Raw genomic sequence first — 21244 nt, 5'->3', positions numbered from 1 at the left:
CCACCGATTACCACCACCACCGCCCACCACCGCCGATTACCACCACCACCACCTCCGATTATCACCATCACCAACCACCGATTACCACCACCTCCTCCCACCACCACCTCCTCCCACCAATGCAATCACAATTAAGTTCGGTTACATAAAAGACGCCAGCCGCAACCTGATTCTGCCATGGGACCACTCCGGAGGTATTTTCCAACAAACCCTTCGCTTTAATTTGATTTTGATTGCTTCAATCGAATATAAATCATCAAAATAGGGTTTTAATAGGAGTTACAGAGCCATGTTCGGTTAGGTCGATTTTCCAAAAAACCCGAGTTTACTAACCGAACTTCTTGAAAATGAAGAACACGAAGAACAGTTCGGTTCTATTGGATTTAAAACTAAGTCACCGAACTCTCTGTTCGGTTGTTTCGTAAAAAAAATTAAAATTACAAAGTAACCGAACTCCACCCTTAGAACCGAAAAAAAAAATCCAGTCTAACCGAACTGTGTTGTTGTGGCCACTATGTTGAGTTCCAAAATAACCGAACTTAGCCAATAGAGTTCGGTTTGTTCGCAAAAAAATTTAAAACTACAAAGTAACCGAACTTAGCCAATAGACGCTGAAACTTCACATTTTTTTTGTTTGTTAAGTTCGGTAACTTCACAATTTTATCGCAGAAACCGACTCAGAGTTCGGTTGGTTAGCTGTTAGGTTCAAGTTTGCGAAAGAACCGAACTTTGTAAACTTATATACTCTTATATTACGTAAAGTTCGGTTAGATCAAAAGTGCATGCAGTTTGCGAACCAACCGAACTTTGTACACCAAAGTTCGGTTAGTTGAGAACCAACCGAACATAACGCTGTAACTCCTAGAAATTATTAGAGAGTTCGGTAACCTGCGTGTTTGGAACAAGTAACCGAACTACACTTTCAGATGAGTTCGGTTACTTGTTCATCTCACGAGGCAACCGAACTACAGCTTCAGATGAGTTCGGTTACTTGTTCTTCATATAAAGTAACCGAATTGTTCCAAATCCAGTTCAAATCCGGATCATTTTAAAGCTTAACAAATATTCTAGGAGAGGATGAAGATGAAGAATCAGATGAGTTTTCATCATTTGAATACTTAAACTTAGTGAATTGGAAAAAAAAATTATTTTCCATGTTTTTCTCCTTCATCTTCTCTAACTCTACTCTCTCAATAATTTTACTCAACTAATAATAAACCCATCTTTTAATTTAATCTCACTAATTGTTTTTAACTAAATCATTCACTAATCATAACCTAAAATTAATTAAGGGGGTAGATTAGGTATTAAATAAATGACTAGATATGGGGTGACCTAGAATTACTTCTAATGCCTTTACCCAAAATAAAACCATGGTCCCCCCAAGAAAACCATGGTCCCCAAAAAATCGTTCCAAATTAAATAAAATTTAAATTTAAGCCCAAAATTATTAAATCTAGGCCCAAAATTATTAAAGTATAGTGTGAATGTGTAAACAGAAGTTACACATGCATATGGCATGTGTATCCAGAAGTTACACATCCTTATGCCATGTGTAATGCAAAGTTGCACATCAAAAAAATAGACATCAAAAAGAACGCATACAAAAATTACATGTATTACTTTAATATTTATTTACAATAATTTCTTAGCATGTGTAACTAGAAGTTACACACGCTTCTGTCTATTGTAATTGAGAGTTACATATACATCTATCTAGTGTAATTGAGAGTTACACATGCATCTGATTTGTGTATTCAGCGTCAACTACAATTCCAGCGAGACCATTATCACATTTAAGCAATTAGCTTTTATGAAGTTATCTGAAACCTGAAATGTAACAACAAGAAATCAGTATTTATAATATTAAAATGAACAGTACATACAACAATGTATATTCAGTTTCACCTACACGAAATCACATTTATCATTGGGAGATGTGAAATCAAGTAATTAAAAACCAGAGCTTAAGAAACAACTTTGCTGCAAAAATTCAAATTTTTTGCAAACTCAAAACAAGTGCTCATCAAACACACCAAAGTATAAGCATATGCAACAGATACACATCCACATAGCATGTGTAACTCACAATTACACATTCAATTAGCATGTGTAACTGGCCGTTACACATCCATAAAGCTTGTGTAACTGGCATGCGTAATTTTTTGGTTACAAGGTTTGTTCATTTAGCATGTGTAATTAAAAGATACTCATGCATCTGCCTAGTGTAATTCAGAGTTACACATGCATCCTACTTGTGTAATTAGGAGTTACACAAGCATATAACATGTGTAACTAGAAATTACACATGCATCCTACTTGTGTAATGTGAATAAATGCGCAGTGTAGACATAGAATTTGAAACTAAAAACAACAAGAGAGGGATCTAAAAAGGTGTACCAGCAAGCAAAGAAATGCCAGAACGATACATGGCATGACTATGCATTAAGATTCAGATACTCCAGATTGGCATACAGCAATAAGCACGCAGTTCTGTACAGGAACTCCAACATACTCTGCCCCATCGCGCAATGTAGTTACCATCTATTCAGAGCTGAACGGAAGCTCAAAAGTATTATATTCCAAACTCTCTCATATTTCTTTTGTTACGATCTGAAACAAAATAAACAAACTTTAAGATCAACATTAGTACACACAACAATGTATAACCAGTTTTACATCTACTTGACTAGTGTAAATAAGAGTTACACATGTATATGATTAGTGTAACTGGGAGTTACGGATGCATCTGAATAGTGTAGACGCAAGTTACACATGCAATTTGGATGTGTAGACACAAGTTACACATGCAATTTGGATGTGTAGACGAAAGTTACCCATGTTGTTCATAATCATCAAAATGAGAAACACAATCACACTGAAATATTAGTCAAAAAACACCACCACTGACTTCAAATCCTCCTCTAAACCTGCTGCAACACCACCATCTCTATTCAAAAAGGGATTAGCTAAGAATTTTATTCGTTAAAGAGTGTCATTTCAAGTTAAATAAATTCAAAACAAAAGTGTATAACTAGTACTATCAGATTTAGTAGCTTTTTTCAAAGTATTAGGTACAACCTCGAGTGATAGGTTCGAAATAAGTACTCAAAACTTGATTTTCGCTAATTCCTCTTCTTCATACTCGTCAAATATATACATGAATCAAAAATTAAATGATAAACGTATCAAGAACGACGACAAATTGAATTATCCAAAACAGAGAATCAAGCAAATCGAAACTAAACAACATCAACAATACAAATGATACATACAGTCTATAAACACTATTGATGAACATCAGTACCCTCTACAATTACTGATAACAACAAGTAATCATCATCAACAACAAAAACAACAATAATCTAAACGCATACCTAAATTTAAAACTTGTTGGTTCAAGTAAAAACGAGAGAAATCTTACTGATTTGCAGATCTTTGCTCATACGAGGATTTCATTTCTGCTGCTGTTGAAGATCTTCTTGATTCCATTGTTGAATCTGCACACAAAGTATGTAATTAAGGTTAAAACGACTTTGAAGATCTTCGATTGATTCAAAAACAATCAGGTTCTTCTTCTTCTCAGATCCGAACATAATCAATCAAAATAAAAATCAAAAACCTAATCGAACTAATCGAACTAAGAATGATGAACCTGATTAAAAACCTAATCGAAAATGATTTCTGCTACTTCGAATCAACTGAAACTTAGATTCAATTCAAAATCTTCAAAAAACCAGTCGAACCAACGAAAACCTAACCTGATAAAGCTTAGAAACAACTAAAACCTAGATTTAAATGAAATCGATTGAATGATTTATTCGTATTTATAGATCAACCTAACCTAGATTCAACTAAAACCTAATCGGATCGGTTCGTCTTCTTCTTCGACGATCTGAATTCGATGCAACCGGCTGAGAAAGAGAATGGAGAAGAGAGAGAAACAGAATTGAGAAATGAAAAATATATCTTGTATTTCTCTTGTATATATACTAAAGGGTAATGTTGCCATTATTAAAATTCAGAATAATTAATTATGGGCCAGATCTGAAGAAAATTTGATATTTTGGGCCTAGTAGTAGCATTTTCTGAAAGTATGGAGTTGATAGTGAAGGATCCATTTTGTGAGGCTTGTATATATTGAACCCATATATTAGGGGGGTTCTAGTATTTTTCACTTATTTATTTCAGTAGGAGGAAAGCTGAATATTAAAATTTCTATTTATTTAAGTAGGAGGAAAGCTCAACTTTGTATTAAAACTTAAAAAAAAAAAAAAAACTAAACTAAACAAAAACATATTTTAATTATTGATTTATAACATCCTAAAATTATTCTTAGATAAATACTAGTACAACCGTTGTCAAGGTGGGAGGGCCGTGATTGCACGGATTCAGATTCGTAAAGGAAATAAAAAATGTAAAAGAGATGTTCAGAAAAAAATTATCATAATTCTAATTTGTAAAACAAAATTTAATTAAGTTGATAGCGTAAAAAATTTCTTCTATTCAAATCTTTAGAGATTCTCAGCACCAACTCTCTCTCAAATTATCACTCGCTAATCAGCTAAAGTAGTTACAATGGGTAGTCTCCCTACGGTAACCTCGAAAGCATGTCAATATGTTCACAAAACCCACTTGATCCGGATGATTTCAAAAGGCAAGGTCATATGATCATTGATTTCCTTGCTGATTACTGCAAAAAATGTTGAGAGTTATCCTCTTAGGAGTCAAGTTGAGCCTAGATACTTGCGTAAACGATTACCCGAATCATCTCCAAACAACTCTGAATCCATTGAAACCATTCTTCAAGATGTAACCAATGATATCATCTCTGGTCTTACTCATTGGCATAGTCCAAATTACTTCGCTTATTTTCCTTCAAGTGGTTCCATTGCTGAGTTCCTTGGTGAAATACTTAGTACTGGATTTAATGTTGTAGGCTTCAATTGGATTTCTTCACCAGCAGCAACCGAGTTAGAAAATATTGTTATGAACTGGCTCGGCCAAAATGCTTACCCTTCCCAAATCATTTCTCTTTTTGTCAGACGGAAGTTCAGGAGGAGGAGGTGTCTTACAAGGGACTACTTGTGAAGTCATTTTATGTACACTATCTGCAGCAAGAGATAAAATGTTGAACAAAATTGGCAGAGAAAATATTAAGGCTAATCAACATTTCCAAATGCAAAACTAATTGAAATGAAAAAACTTACTCAGTTTCACCGGTTTTAAAGATCCGGTTTTAAAGATCTCAACATCAAATCCCAACATTCTTCAAGTGCCTTGCTACGCTTTATTCTCATAGAAATTTTCCAGTTCCATCAATTACTAACCAAGACATCAAGTTATTACATCTCGTGCATATCCATTGCAGAAAGAGAGATTTTTGGAGTATAAAGTAATACAAACTCTTCGGTGTCACTCATATGACCACCCAACTCATAAGATACAATAGAAAAAATGTATACGGTTTTGGTATCAACGACCCACTTGTGATGCTACTACCCATAGTAGGATTCTGATATTGGCGGCGAGAACATATGTCGCCTCATGTAAGAGAACTGAGGTTATTACTAAGTTATCCAAACAACTGTAGAGAAAGACAATAGATGCATTTTTGGTTCAAAGTTGATCTCTGGTGAAATCTACCGGGAACCATTCCTAAGAAGCGTAGAAATTGACTCGCCCTTAAAATGTTGTTTTCTTTAAGTTTGATCTGGGATACCGGTTAACGGTGCACATAAGGGATTCTCAGTATCGAGGTCGGATTATCAACTTGCATTATCATCCAGTAAGTTAGAATCTGCAAGTCTATAAGAATTAAGTTTATGCGCAAGTCTAGATGGATAACAAAAATTTCCCAAGGCTCATTGTCCATTAAGAAAAACGTAAATCTATTCAAAATCTCATACCAATACTCATTGATGAAAAAAGGGAAAAGAAAAATTAATGAGAAATCAACAATAATGGACCACAATTCATATCAGTATAGCAAAGAAGGTTTACCGGAATGGCGATCACTTTCCATTGGTATGAACTCATGAATCAGCACCTTCATGAAGTCTTTAGTAAGAACATCAGATTAATCATATTTGCATTAAACCCTAATTGAAATTCAGTTGAATTAATTGAATGAAACCCTGACTCTACATCACCTGCATCAATCAACCCTGATCTAATAAGATCCAAGAATTCAAACTTAAAAGTTCATAACTCAAGCTCAATTGAATCCAAAACACAACTAAAACCAAGTCTAGCATAGAAGGTTTTCCACCTGAACATCTGACTGAATCTCAAGTTTCATTAAATATGCATGTACAGTTTTACCTTTCTGCGATGCAGCAGTGAGGAAACCGAAACTAGTAAATTTGTGATGGAAACGGAATTTCCCATCGGTCCGTGGTGCATAATCTGAGGGAAAAGATCAATGGACAGTTCAGGGAGGTTATTTCTGTTGTAGCAGGAAATCATCGAATTCCAATAAACCAAGTTTCTCTCTGGCATGTCCGTAAACAAGCTTACATCCATCTCTGGCAACCCAAATTTGTCGTATATATCTACGAGAGAGCTGCCTACAAACACATCATTACTGGTGCCATTCTCGGTGATGTATCCACGGATTCCATAGCCAAAATCTACATATAGTAGACCACCACTTAACCATATATTGAATTCTTATCCATGGATTCAATTTGAAATTGTATTCCACAAAATTGAATCCCATCAAAACCATTCCAGTTTCTAGCCAGTCTCAGCTTCAGTCACATCACCGACTACAAAACCCATTCATCAGTTGCATCATCTCTTCAATCTCAAAAACCTAACATTAGCAGAGTCATTGCTTAATCCCCATCATTAGAACCAAACCCCCTCTCACTATCTCTTTATCAAAGATCAATAACAGCATCAATCGAATTCTCCATCTCTTCTCACAGAAAAAACCTATTTCCTTGGTTAAACAACAAATCCAAAACAAATTCAATCCCTAATTTCCTCCTTCTGAATTGGACCCATATGCTCAAATCTCTTCTACTTTGCAGATTCCTCACAAATCGAACCATCAAACCCTTCTCAATTCCAAGCACCCTAACTTGAACTCGTTCCTCATCTCTGGTTCTTCATCTGAGTTGCACAGAATTTGATCTTCTCCCTTCATAGACCTCTTCTGAGAAAAACCATTGTCAATCCCTGGTTCTTCTCGATTCCGCTCTCTAATTCTCTCTTACAACAACAACCATTTCTATATTGGAGTTTCTGTGTGATTTTGGGACGACGAAAAAAAAAAAAAAAAAAAGGTGGCATGGATTCGATCCAGCAACCTTCATGTCACTTGGACAAAAATGCCAGCTATAGGAGGAGCACTTTTGGTTTCGGTCCGGACCATTTTCACTCTTTTTATATTAATTGATCACTTAGATTTTATTAAAAAAAATGATTATATAAAGGTTCTTCCTCGCTTCCTTTAGTCGGCCCAATCATTACATATTTAATTAAATATTCTTTGCCTTTCTATTAAGAGTGTGTAAACTTACACTTTTCCATAGATGAATATACGAAGTAGATAAACTGTTGGGTATAAGTAACTAAACTTACCTTCATGCCTTACGTAAACCTACGATTATCCTTAACCTAACGGGTGCGCGTGTCCATTGGATTTATAGACTTGCACCCATAACCAATCCAATATTTAGCGTATTTTTAAGAATGGACCCATGTCCAGTCCACCCATAAGTGGGTTGCATGTCCACCCGCCAAATTGTAGGTGGATTGGGTCGGGTTGGGCCACCCATACCTCGTGGATAAGCTGAGCATTGTCACCCAATCTGTCGACCAGACTTGGCACATCCGATTTTTTATGGACGCGTATCCAACCTGTACATTGATGGATTAGATGCAGGTGCAATCTTTAAAATCTAATGGATTCTGGGTTGGAGGCGGATGCTTTCTTGAAAAATCGTTAGATACCCGTGCCTACAACTGCACAAAAACCGTTATGTACCATAAAATCGCATTGTGCCAAACTGATTAATCCTGAACCAAACCGCTTGTCTAATGGTTTGAGATTGTTTTAGCATTGTGAAAACCATTAGATCTTGGACAGGATTTGGTGGATTCTCAAACCAAACAAACCAACAGTTTAAACCATTTAATATAATTCGTTGGATTCTTTCATTTACTGCTGTTAGATCTTTGCCAAGCCTAATTAAGCCCTTTACAAGAATTATAGTCCACATTGGTATTGATTACTGATATGACTAATATATTGTTGTCGATACAGATAACCGACAGTTTTCTTTAAAAAACAATTATCTAATACTTAACCAAGATATTTTTTTGTCGGTTTTATAAAACAGAATCCTTTTTGAAATGGTTTGGTACGGTTCTAGATTCTTATAAAATATTGCTTACAGTTTCGGTTCAGGTAAAGACCAAAATTGTACCATGCGCAACCATGCACCTATTATATTAAGGTTATTCGTGGGATTTTAAAAGATATGTTTTAACAACAATGGGATCTGGGTCACTTTACTCTAGTTTAAACCGTTAAGTACATGTACATATGGATGTGTTTCGACATGTATATAAATTATTATGATTCTATTTGTCGTGCGTGCATACAAATTTCTACAAGTTTTTGGGTTACATTAGCAAAATATGCCAAATATTTAGTTTTGGTTAAGGCTTGTTGATGGTTCAGCTAGTAAACCTAATAAGGACCATAACACGGGTTCATCTTGATAGCCACTTATATCACTAAACATCGGACGTCTAATAATTTGAGATGAAACGCATAATAATTAGGTTGTGTGCACGTGCACGTGCCCGTGTGTATGTGTATGTATGTGCAAATACCGAGATGTGTTCAATCAAAATCCTAAAATCCTGATTATGTTTCAAGTTAGATATCGTCGAAAATTTTATAGGAATGAACACATTATGATTTCTAAGTTTTTATATGGCAATATACACAGAATAATTATCTTTGAAGCTGCTAGCAAGTACTTTAGAAGTTGAGACCCAATATGAATATTGGTCAGATGTTTAGAGAATACATTTGAGTCCGAGAATCAAGATAAGTGTTAGGAACGTGTAAGGCACCTAACCAACCAATTTAGTGAATGACTTCTATTTTATAATCAAGAAACTAGGGATAAGACTTACGATGGAATATATTGGGAAAAAACACATCAAATCAAGATGCACGAGCCAAACGAGTAATAAACTACCTGTGATTTGACCCGAGGAACCGCTCACTCTATACTAGACTCTCCTGCTGGTGAAATGGTACTCGGGGTTGAAAAGCAAATTGCAATAATTAAGGAATTTTTTTATTTCTTTTAAATGGAAGGAATCCATCTATTAATTACAAAACTAGAGTTTATAAGAAGTTGGTCTGAAGCCTAGCAACTAGTTGGGCTCTAAGCCCTTTTTGAATGACTAGCCCTATTCTATAAAAAAAAAAGAAATTGCCAATTTTAACATTTGCATCATGGTTGACTATGTAATTCTTCAATCTCTTCAAAAAGATCATAGTTTTATCATCAAGTTCACGCAAATTTGTGAAAGCTAGAGTGCCAAAATTATACTCGTGAGTCCTGCATTTGTCAAGACATTTATTGCGCTTTCGAGCCACCGTATTGGCCACCGCCAAACCTAGTGTGTAAGTATGGATTCTTCCCCCTATAAAAAGAGACACACCGGTAACATCCAAGCACATATCCCGTCTATTATCCCAGTTATACACTAGAATATTTGTTGGTAGCAATTAATTCACCATCCACGAGAAAGAAAGCCCGGTGCAGCTTCTTATTTTTTGTCGGTATTCCAACTCGGAAACACATGGATGCAAAGGCATCACGGACGAGTTCATGGCGTAATTTTAGACCGACATCATGTGCATAATGTAGGGCATGATCACCGAAGATGTCCATTTTGTGTCACAACTAGGACATAAGCTACCATCTTCGAAAACTGGAATACCAAGTATGTAACCAAGTACAACACTAAACTATCATGGTCTAATCTTCTAGTCAATGCCCTTAATAGATACAGCCAATAAAAAGGCTTGTGCATGTTTAATTATATTGTATTATCACCGTATCTCGCTCATCTATGTTGTATCGGGCATGCATCTCTTTCTTCACGACATCGAAGTATAAGACTGTCATGGATCTTCTCGAATGGGGGAAATGTAGTCAATGCTAAGTGTATAAGGGTCGATGCCACATACATGTAAGTAAAGATCTTGTGCTTGCTGAAAAACTTGGACTCTAACCCATAATCCATGAGTTGCGCGAAATAGCGTTTTGTACGTGTTAGAGCGTAGCTCGGTTGAACTCACCAAGCGTTGGTATGTCAAGTTTAGTTGTCATATTTTAGTGTCAAAACTCATCTAGAGTCGCTTGATTAAATGCTAGAGTCAACTTCGTTTAAGTTAGACTAGAAAGTCTAGGAATGTTGAGACATACAAGTATTACTCCAAAGACCTGAAGAATGTGAACAAGTAGCGAACTACAACGACGACATCATCCTTCCACTTGAGCTTAGTAATACTGACTTGAACTTGTTTCATTCCTAACGTATCTTTCAAGTCGTTCTGTATTGAAAACATAACTGCGAAGCTGTATATACTGTACATATTGTATAATATTCTAGTGATGTGACATGATCATAATAATATTATCATAGTATTATGGAATTAGACTACGAAGTATAACGCTGATCTTTTGAACTTCGTAGATATGACATCGACATAATCTTGTATATATTGTTATGATTATGTGAATGGGTTATGGTGAAGATTTCATCCTAGAAAACAATGTTTTACATTTGTTTAAAGGAAGTACATTCATGAATCTTTTTTATGAATCGAAAGGAAATCATGAGGCTTATTGGTCCGGTTATTCATTGCAAATCCTTGGATGACCAATATGTGTGAGATGGTATAACCGATCTTAACTTATGTTATGTATCTTGGTATAACTAATCACAATGCCTGACTTATGATTTCGTATGACTGGTTTTTATTAATTGGTGTTACCGATCCTAAGTAATCATCATGTGATGGTATGATCGATCCTTGTAATTGGTGTGACCGATCCTAGTAATTGTTGTAACTGATCCTAGTAATTGGTGTGACCGATCATGAGTATGTGTAATCGATCCTTGTAATTAGTGTAACCGGTCCTGGTAACTGGTGTGACCGATCACAAGTAATACCATGTGTATATGGAACCGATCCTTGTAACTGGTGTAACCGATCATATTGACTGGTGTGACCGATCACATCTCCATAATTAGGTATAATCGATCCTAGTGATTGGTATAAACGATTAAACCCATGTATGTGATTTGGTATTTGATCAATCACATAGTAGTCTTGGAATACAGGTGAACCAATTCTAAACTTGTTTGGAAGTGTGGTATAACTGATTCCAAGAATGCAAATCCATGTAAATATGAAATAAGGATTTGCAGTGAAAAAATGTCAACATACTTTGAAAACGAACAGTAACTCTTATCATTTATTGTTCAAAGATATTCCTTAGCACTCAAGGTAATCCTGCGCCGAAATAAATTAAGAATTTTTTAACTAAAGTTTTTTGGTTTTATATACATTAATTACCAACAACTAATGTGTATCTATAGAAAATAAAAATTAGTAATGTGCATTTACTAATTAGAGGTTTTATATTGAGAGATTTCGAAAATATTGGACAAGCATTTATTGGAATTAGGAAAACCGAATTTGGCCATACATTGTAAATCTTGAGAATATTTTCAGTTTTAGAAATTCCTTGGTATCCAAACATCATTGGTCTATACATAACTAAGTTTGCATTTCTAGCAAACTATCCTAAGTGCCAGGAAAGCTTCATTTCTTGTTATTTCTGGTGGAGCCGTCTATTCGGAGAGGAAAGAATGCTAATTGGGTGAAATCTCTTACGACCGCTCGTTTAAAGACTTCTGTGGGATCAAGAAGCTTTACGACTACCGTTGGTGGGAAACTATATAATTACGGTGTTATTAGTTTTCGATTGATTTGATTGACTAACGGTTATTAAAACTTTGATTGCACCTAGTTTGTTTATTCTTGAGAAACTTCTCTTCTGATATAAAACTCACTCAAACTAGATTGAAGTATCAACGAGATCTTTAGAACTGTTTTAGATCTAAAGACATCTTGTGATAATCCATTGTTAAAAGTGTTAGAGCACTGCTCGGTCGAACTCGCATGCGTTGCTATCTCAAGCATGTTTGTCAATGTTAGTGATCAAAACTATAAGTCCTGATTTCTAGCCTATTTATAGATGTCTCGGACTAGGACATAGATTGTGTAGTTGAGCTTAGTTTTCACGGAGTTCATCATTTGAAGACGAAGAACTACTAAGGGGAGCTTGTGGAACTTCTTCGACAAAAGGTATGTGGAGACTTGAACTCATCTATCACTTGGAAAGTCTATTTATACTATCTCCTATATTGAGACACAAGTCGTGTTACGATATAGTTTTCTCTATACGCATATGAGATTTCGAGCTGAGTATATCTCTCTTACATATTTCTTGAAATATGTGTTGGTAAGCTTTCGATTCTACCAAGTTCATCTTATATCATGAGAAAATATCCGAGTAACATCTTACATGGTTTGTGTGATATAATCATTTGATTTAGGCTTGGAATGTTTCGATAATGATTATTTCAATATCTTGAAAATTGCTTTGATGGTAATAGTGTGTGAAAACGGCTATTGACATCCTCTAAGAATGTTTCAATGATTGAAATAAAGAGTTTAGAATCATGTAACCATCCTTGGATATAAGCATAGTGTGTTCGCATGTTAGTGTATAAGTCCAAAACCGGGAACCTAAAGTATGCATACTTGTGTGTATACAAAATGGTTGTAGGAGACTGGGTAAGTATGCATACCCGTACGCATACTGGCGGAAGTTCATGTTCTTGAATTTCTGCTGAGTTTGAAATAAAAAACCAAACTCATTCGGTTACCTAAAGTACGCGTACCCATACGCATACTGGCGGAAAGTTCACGTCCGTGAATTTCTGCTGAGTTTGAAAACTAAAACAAACTCAAATCCGGTTACTTAAGTACGCATACCCGTATGCATACTTAAGTGTGTTACTTTCTAAAATCGTTTGTACATGAACCTAAACATTTATCAATAAGTAATGCAATATTTGCAAACCGTGGCTATAATGTTCATGTATTGATTCGAGTGAATCAAACCGATTTTGCTTCAATTGTGTTCTTGTATAATTCTATGAGAATATAGCAATTGAACAACTCTTTAACTAGTTTCATTTGAGTCATTTGAACTAGTTATGGTTAAGATGAATAAGGTTGATATGAGAGTAATCATATGGCTAACCTCGGTTAACTATTTGTGAACCAACACGGTGTGCACGTTTAGGTACGGTTACATAAACCTAAATGAGGGTGCATTTCATTTGTGTGCAACAAGCTAAGTTCGATCTAACGGTTGAAAGATATTAGCTTGGTTGAATCAGGTTTTTCATCTAACGGTGAATATTGAATGCTTTGTTATCAAAGTAACTTGGATTGCAAACCCTGATTTGAAAACTATATAAAGGAGAACTATAGCAACTGGGAAACCTAATCCCCACACCTCCTGTGTGATACTAGTTGCATAACTAGAGTCGATTGTCCTTTAACCTTAGGTTTCTTCTCGAGACCTTGTAGGTTAACGACTTGAAGACTTCATTGGGATTGTGAAGCCAGAACCAACTATTATCTTTGTAGTTGCATGATCTGATCTTGTTACTTCCATCGTCTTTAGTACAATTGAAATAATTGACTCGAGATTTATATCTCCGATAGGCAAGATAGAAAATAAATCACAAACACCTTCGTCTCATCGTTTGTGATTCCACAATATCTTGTTTCGCTAGTTGATTAAGATTATTGTGAGGTAATTGATAATACTAGGCTGTTCTTCGGGAATATAAGTTTGGTTTATCAATTGGTTCATGTTCACCTTGATTTATCAAAAGACGGAACAAAAAATCTTGGGTATTTCTGTGGGCGACAGATTTATTCAATCCTGTAGATTTTTCTGTGTGAGACAGATTTGTCTATCAAGTCTTCGACTTTGGGTCGTAGCAACTCTTAGTTGTGGGTGAGATCAGCTAAGGGAATCAAGTATGTAGTATTCTGCTGGGATCAGAGACGTAAGGAACGCAACTGTACCTTGAATCAGTGTGAGATTGATTAGGGTTCAACTACAGTTCAGTCCGAAGTTAATTGGTATTAGGCTAGAGTCTGTAGCGGCTTAATATAGTGTGGTGTTCAAGCTGGACTAGGTCCCGGGATTTTCTGCATTTGTGATTTCCTCGTTAACAAAATTCTGGTGTCTATGTTATTTATTTTCCGCATTATATTTTGTTATATAATTGAAATATCACAGGTTTTGCATCAAGATCAATCAATTAGAATATCCAACCTTGGATTGTTGATTTACATTGATTGACACTTGAACATTGGTCTTTGGTACCGTTCAAGTTACTCCTCTTATATTCAATCGGGCTCACGGATTTCTATTTGTTGATTGCATATTGAATTAAGAGTTAGAGATATTAATACTTTTTGATATACTTTATTCTAGATTGAGTCTGACTGCCTAGTTGATTCTCTAGAAAGTATATTGGAGTAAGTCCTCTCAGATTGCCAAATGAATTGTTGGGTGTGGTTGTTAGACCCCCGCACTTTCAATTGGTATCAGAGCAGGCAAACACATTAAATACCTCATAAGTCTTTGTTTGTAAGCGATCTGATATGGACAGAGGTGTTATCTCTATAAACGTACCACCAGTCTTCGATGACTCAAATTACTTATGATGGAAAATTGTTATGCGTCCCTTTCTTCAAGCGTGTGATGTTCAATCACGAGTTTATATAGTTAATGGCTTTGATGCTCCTGTTGTGACAGTAGGGAATGCGAACGTTCCAAAGAACATTGGTGCATATGACGCTGCCGAGATTCTTGTTGCAAAGCAAAACTCCGACGATTTGAATGCCATCATACATGCCATTACCCCAGATATTCAGCACCATGTGACTACGTGTACTCGGTCTATAAATGCTTGGGATATCTTAGAAACCGTATTCGAAGGAAATACCAATGAGGAGGAAGATAGGCTTCCCTTAATTCCGATTGGGAAAACCTTCGTATGGCAGATGAAGATTCATTTAATGAGTTTAGTCACAAAGTGTCTGAAATTGTTAATGCATCTTTTGCATTGGGTAAGACTATTCCTAAAAAGGACATTGTGATGAAAATTCTCAGATCGCTTCCATCTAGATACGATTCTAAGAATCATGTCATCGTTGAAGGAAATAACCTTGATGCTCTCTCCAGAAACACGTTGGTTGGAAAGCTAAGGATATTTGATCATGAGCATACATCCAAAATCGGAAAGGATGTTGCCTTCAAAGCACAAAAGAACACTAAATTACTTGACAAAAGTAAAAATGTTTATGTCTCTGAGGATGATCTTTCTGAGGCTGATTCATCGGATGAAGATCTTGACAAATCAGTCTCTTTGATCACAAGACATTTTAGGGATCTTCTATTGAAGAGAAGTAAACGGTTTTCTAGATACAAACCCTGGTCATCAGTTAAACCTCACAACCGCATTCCTCCTAAAAACAGGGATGCTGACGAGGCTGATGACGAGGATATTCCACAGTGCTTTAAGTGTAAAGGTTTTGGTCATTTTGCAAATGAGTGTTCGAACCGTAGAAAATACACTGGAAACAAAGGTCTTGCTGCAAATCTTGATGAAATGTCTGATCACTATGACTCCAATGAAGACGGAAAATCGAGTGTCGCACTTCTTTGTGAAGATATTGATTTTGATAATTGTAGCAATACATATATCAATCGTGATATTCTTCCAGAAGAAGACTCAACCAATCCAGAAGAAGAAATTAACCTTTCTGTTGGAAACTCTATGTCTGATTTTTCAGGTTCCACTCTGTGCCTAGCAGCTGGCACATCTCGTGCGTATGAATCATCTTACCCAGTGACATGCTCTTATTGTTCAATCAAGGGTCATGAACTTTCAAAGTGTTTCAAGTATAAACACAAGATGATACATGTCAAGAGACTTCAACGAAGAGCAAATCGCAAATCGCCTAGTAAACAAGCTCAAACTTGTTCAAAAAACCGCTGAGGTATGTAAGATTTTATCCTCTTCAAAGACGTTGATTTCCAAAGATAGGTCAAGACCACTAGAGAAAAGAGTATGCTCTAAACAATTTGATAGACAGGGTTCTATGAATTCCTTTCAAAAAGGTTATGGTGGACAAATTGTTGTTCTCCGCAACACAACTTGATTGTGTTGTTTTGGTGCATCTTGTCTCATGTGCCTGATCAAAAGAGACAAGATTGTGCACACCTCAGACTTTAAGAAAAGAAAAGTTTTTTTTCTTCTTAGTTTTTGCTTTGGTTTGCAAATTTGGAATTCTTTCATATCTAATTGATATTGGAAGGGACTTCTATGTCTTATCAATGAAAGAGGGTTATTCTCGACAATTTTACTCTCTCTAGGGTTGTGAATTGTGCGTGCGTGAACCTGTGTTGTTTAAGGTTCCGTAACCCTACATTCCTTTTTCCTTCTCTGAAAATCTTTTCATCTTAAGACTGCCTGTTGAGTTTAAATTGTGATTTCCTCTCACAAACCCATACATGTATGGAGACTCCAAGCATCATGTGTTCTGATGGAAAAGATGTTAATATGATTGTTAAGCCATCAATCATAAAGGAAAAAGAAAAATCTATGTTGCCTCCAACTTTGAAAAGAAAAAGAAGGAATGTGAGGAAGCCAAGAGTTGTTCCTTCAAATTCTCAGAAGTTTTCTGATGTTCTTGAAGAGTTGAACGAAACAAGGAAGGAGATTCAACAAATAAAGGCTTTTGTTATGAGAACTCTCGAAATTCAGAAGGCCCTGGTTCGACATCATCAACCCAAAAGGTTTATTGGAATTCCTTTCTTCATGAACCTTATGTTCTTGTGGTTGTTGACGACAAGGAGTTTGGGGATAAAGAATTCTTCAGAGGACCCAATGTCTAGTAAATCTTCTGTTTGAGAATTTATTTCTTGTGTTTTAGAAGAATAACTAGGGTTTAGAATAACAATTATTGTGAGTACACATAGCTATGTCCAACGATTTTCATCTTCAATGTTAGATTTATTTATTTAAATTCTAAGTTATTTGGAAGATGATTTTTGCAATTTTAATCTTTATGATTTTATATTGCAAATTGTTATGGGATATGTTGTTTACGTCCGTGAACCTGTGACTGTCCCATACTTGTTCAAAAGTTATCTCTATTATGTCGGTATGAAAGTATTGATAGAAGATAGAATGAACTTTTGACAATACAAAAGTTAAAGCCTTTTATGTCATTGTTTTGATGGAAGAAAGGATAAAACTTTTGTTTACAAAGATTAAGTCTATTATATATCATTGTGCAAATAGTGTTGAAAATAGAATGAATCCTTGTTTATTCCGCAGTATTGGTCGATCTCCGATCCACATTTTTGTGCTTATACTGTGTTGCTCCGTAAGGTTCCTTATGTTTGAGAATAACCAACTGAATTGATTATTATCTTGTGGTTAATTTAGTTGTTTCTCCGTAAGTTCTCTTATGACGAGCATGACCAATTGAATTGATCACACTCTTGTGGTTAATTCAATTGAATATGTTGGATACAAATTCATGTTTTCATGTGATTTGATTTTATCCAAAAGAAATCATTCTTTTCTTGTAAAAGCAAGGTCGCCTTTGTTGTTCTTTCAGGAATGACATTTTATGGGGGGGAGTTCTTTTTGAACTTGTGCTTAATTGCCAAATCTTTGTGGGGAGTTCGGTTGTGGAATATTAAAGGGTTTATCTTGTATCTTTATAAACTCCTTGATGAATGCATTTAGCTTCGGCTTTATGATGGCATCTAAATAAGTTGATATGGTATTCTCTTTTGGTCATGAAATATCTCTGTGAAAATTTCATGAGGATTCCACTAGTTTTCGTACCTTTGCCAATTTATATTGACAAAAAAAGGGAAGAATTAATGTGTAGTGTGATACTACAAATGCATATAATTTACAGATCATTATGTAAGGGGGAGTGGTTTTCATGTTGAGATGGAGTATTGACTAAGGGGGAGTGATACATATCACCATATTATTGTTGTCAAAGTTGTGATACAATTGAACTTTGATGCTGTGTAATAATACTATGACATTGTATAACAATGATTGGGGGCATTTTGTTTTCTCATTGTTATCGCTATGGATCTTCAACAACTATGATGCTGAACTTACCACCTTTAGGATCACGGAGTACTTGGAAGTGACAAAGATTTCAAGTCGTGTTGAAGATGCCAAGGAGATCAAGCATTTGGATGAGAAACTATAATTTTTATTATTTTGTAATCCATATGTATTGATAGTTTTATCACTAAATTGACAAAGGGGAAGATTGTTAGAGCACTGGTCGGTCGAACTCGCATGCGTTGCTATCACAAGCATGTTTGTAAATGTTAGTGATCAAAGCTATAAGTCTTGATTTCTAGCCTATTTATAGATGTCTCAGACTAGGACATAGATTGTGTAGTTGAGCTTAGTTTTCACGGAGTTCATCATTTGAAGACGAAGAACTACTAAGGGGAGCTTGTGGAACTTCTTCGACAAAAGGTATGTGGATACTTGAACTCATCTATCACTTGGAAATTATATTTCTACTATCTCCTATGTTGAGACATATGTCGTGTTACGATATAGTTTTCTCTATACACATTTGAGACATCGAGCTGAGTATATCTCGCTTACATATTTCTAGAAATATGTGTTGGTAAGCTTTCGCTTCGACCAAGTTCATATTATATCATGAGAAAATTGCCGAGTAACATCTTACATGGTTTGTGTGATACAATTATTTGATGTAGGCTTGGAATGTTTCGATATTGATTATTTCAATATCTTGAAAATTGCTTTGATGTTAATAGTGTGTGAAAACGGCTATTGTCATCCTCTATAAATGTTTCAATGATTGAAATAAAGAGTTTAGAATCTTGTAACCATCTGTTGATGGTGGAATTTGAACAAAGGTCAGAATCGTAAAATCATGATACTGCATGTCTCTGACACGGCTTTCAGGCATGTGACGATTCATATTTTACGAGCCATGATGAACATGTTTTTCGAAAGGCCTCCACTAGCTGAGCGTTCGACGCCTCGCATTTCATCATGACCTCTATGTAGAATAACATAATTGGGAGGTTCTCCTCAGATTGAGAACTTAACGCCTTCAGGACGTCGGTGACACTCATTGTTCCTTGACTACATAGAGAGACCCACCTCTACATAGAAGAACGATTGGGCTGTTCTCCTCAGATTGAGAGCATTAACGCCTTCAGGACGTCGGTGACACTCACTATTCCCTGACTATGTAGAGAGACCGTGTATAGATCCAGGCGGTCCTCCGTACATAATTGTTGAGAGGGCAAAAACGCCTTCAGGACTTCGACAACACTCGCTGTTTCTTGACTATGCACCTTACAAAATGGGTATGACGCTTTAACTGGCTAATTTCCCATCTGCGATAGATTAATTCTACCGTGACATTCACCACTGAATTCCTAGAAGATAATCTATTTTACCTCATCATTCCGATTTCATGATCGAATCCACGACTGATCTCATGAAATGGTGATAGATAAATTATTACTCCGATTTCATGATTGAATCCACGGCTGATCTCGTGAAATGGTAATGGATTACTCCGATTTCATGATCGAATCCACGGCTGATCTCATGGAATGGTAATAAACAATCGTTACTCCGACTCTACGGTCGAATCCACGATCCCATGGAATGGTAATACTCATTTTATTATTCTGAATCCATGGTCGAATCCACCGCTGATTCTATGGATTGATAATAAATAACTACTCATCTTTATTACACAGTTTCATGAATCATTCTCCACTGAATTTCATAAATTAGTAATAAATACTCAATAATCAGGGCATCTGGACTTTCACTGAATAAACCCCATAAAATGGTGCAAGTGTACTCGACAATGATGCACGAACGAGCACCCAAATGCACGAACGAGCATTCGAAAATATGGAAAAATGAGGAATCCTACACAAAACAGGAGAGAAAAATAATAACATTAAAATAATGAGAGGCCCCCATGGCCGGGCCCACCGGCCGGCCGACCGTGCCTTAGCCGTGGCCGGTCCCACACTCTTCCATTATTTTTCCTTATTTTTTGTTATTTTCATGAACTCATGAAAACTCCTTTATTCTAGCAAATTTCCATGTTTGAGCAAGACTCATGATTTCTCCATATTTTCACGGAATCATGAAACATAATATAAAATTAGGGAAAGTGTCGCGGGACCGGGGTCCTAGCCGGCCGGCCATGCCTTGGCCGTGGCCAGTCCCACACTTTCCAAACCCTTATTTTATTATTATTATTTCCCTAATTTCATGAAATTCCTCAGTTTCAACAAAACTCATGGTTTCTCCATAGTTTCACGGTTTCATGAAAGATAATATTATAAAATAGGGAAAGGTGTCGTGGGACCGGGAAACTTGGTCGGCCGGCCAAGCCCTAGCCGTGGCCGGTCCCACACCTCGCAATCCCTATTCTTTCATAAATATTATTTCCCTCATCTCATGAAACTCCTCAGTTTGAGCAAAAATCATGATTTCTTCATATTTTCTCAAATATTGCTCAAACCATGAAAAAGCCAAAAGTCGACATGGTCACATGACCGACTAGGCTACTCATAAAAAATATTAAAATACCATTATTTTAATGTTTACAAAATATTGATCAAATGAGCACACATGCTCATTCGAGCAAAAATCAAGAATTTCAATCAAGATAAAACTCTTCTGAAAATCTACAATGTTTCTAAAACGCACATCAAAAGATACCGAACTCTCAGGACTGAGACACAGATATTATGGTGACACGGGCATGCCTCCTTGACCGACCAAGGCCGTCCCTAGGGCTTGCAAAGAGCCGGTCCCACACGTTTTCATAATTTTGACCTAATTTGCTCAATTGCTCATATTGGGTCCAAACTCTTTTCAACCAACTTGGAGTTTGCTCAAACGACCACCAGCTGGTCCCACGACAACCAAGGGCCGGTATCATACCCTCTTGGTTGGTCCCCCACTCTTCCATAAT

The 21244-nt window shown here is 36.1% G+C and overlaps 1 long non-coding RNA gene across 3 annotated transcripts; it reads right to left on the bottom strand.

Moving 5' to 3' along the window:
* Window positions 1-4429: 4429 nt before the first annotated feature.
* Window positions 4430-7261, bottom strand: LOC113313956. 3 transcript variants are annotated; one of them, XR_003342153.1, is made up of 4 exons: window positions 6325-7261; window positions 6004-6152; window positions 5211-5808; window positions 4430-5111 (listed from the first exon to the last, which is right to left on the bottom strand). It is a non-coding gene; the product is annotated as an uncharacterized LOC113313956 (long non-coding RNA). The 3 variants fall into 3 exon arrangements; XR_003342154.1 differs by having other exon boundaries at window positions 5211-5800; XR_003342152.1 differs by having other exon boundaries at window positions 5211-6152.
* Between the last annotated feature and the right edge of the window lie 13983 nt (window positions 7262-21244).

This window comes from Papaver somniferum, chromosome 9 (genome assembly GCF_003573695.1).
Source record: "Papaver somniferum cultivar HN1 chromosome 9, ASM357369v1, whole genome shotgun sequence".
NCBI lineage: Eukaryota > Viridiplantae > Streptophyta > Magnoliopsida > Ranunculales > Papaveraceae > Papaver > Papaver somniferum.
Note: the sequence above shows the minus strand (reverse complement) of the source record. Positions and strands in the feature narration are given on the sequence as shown.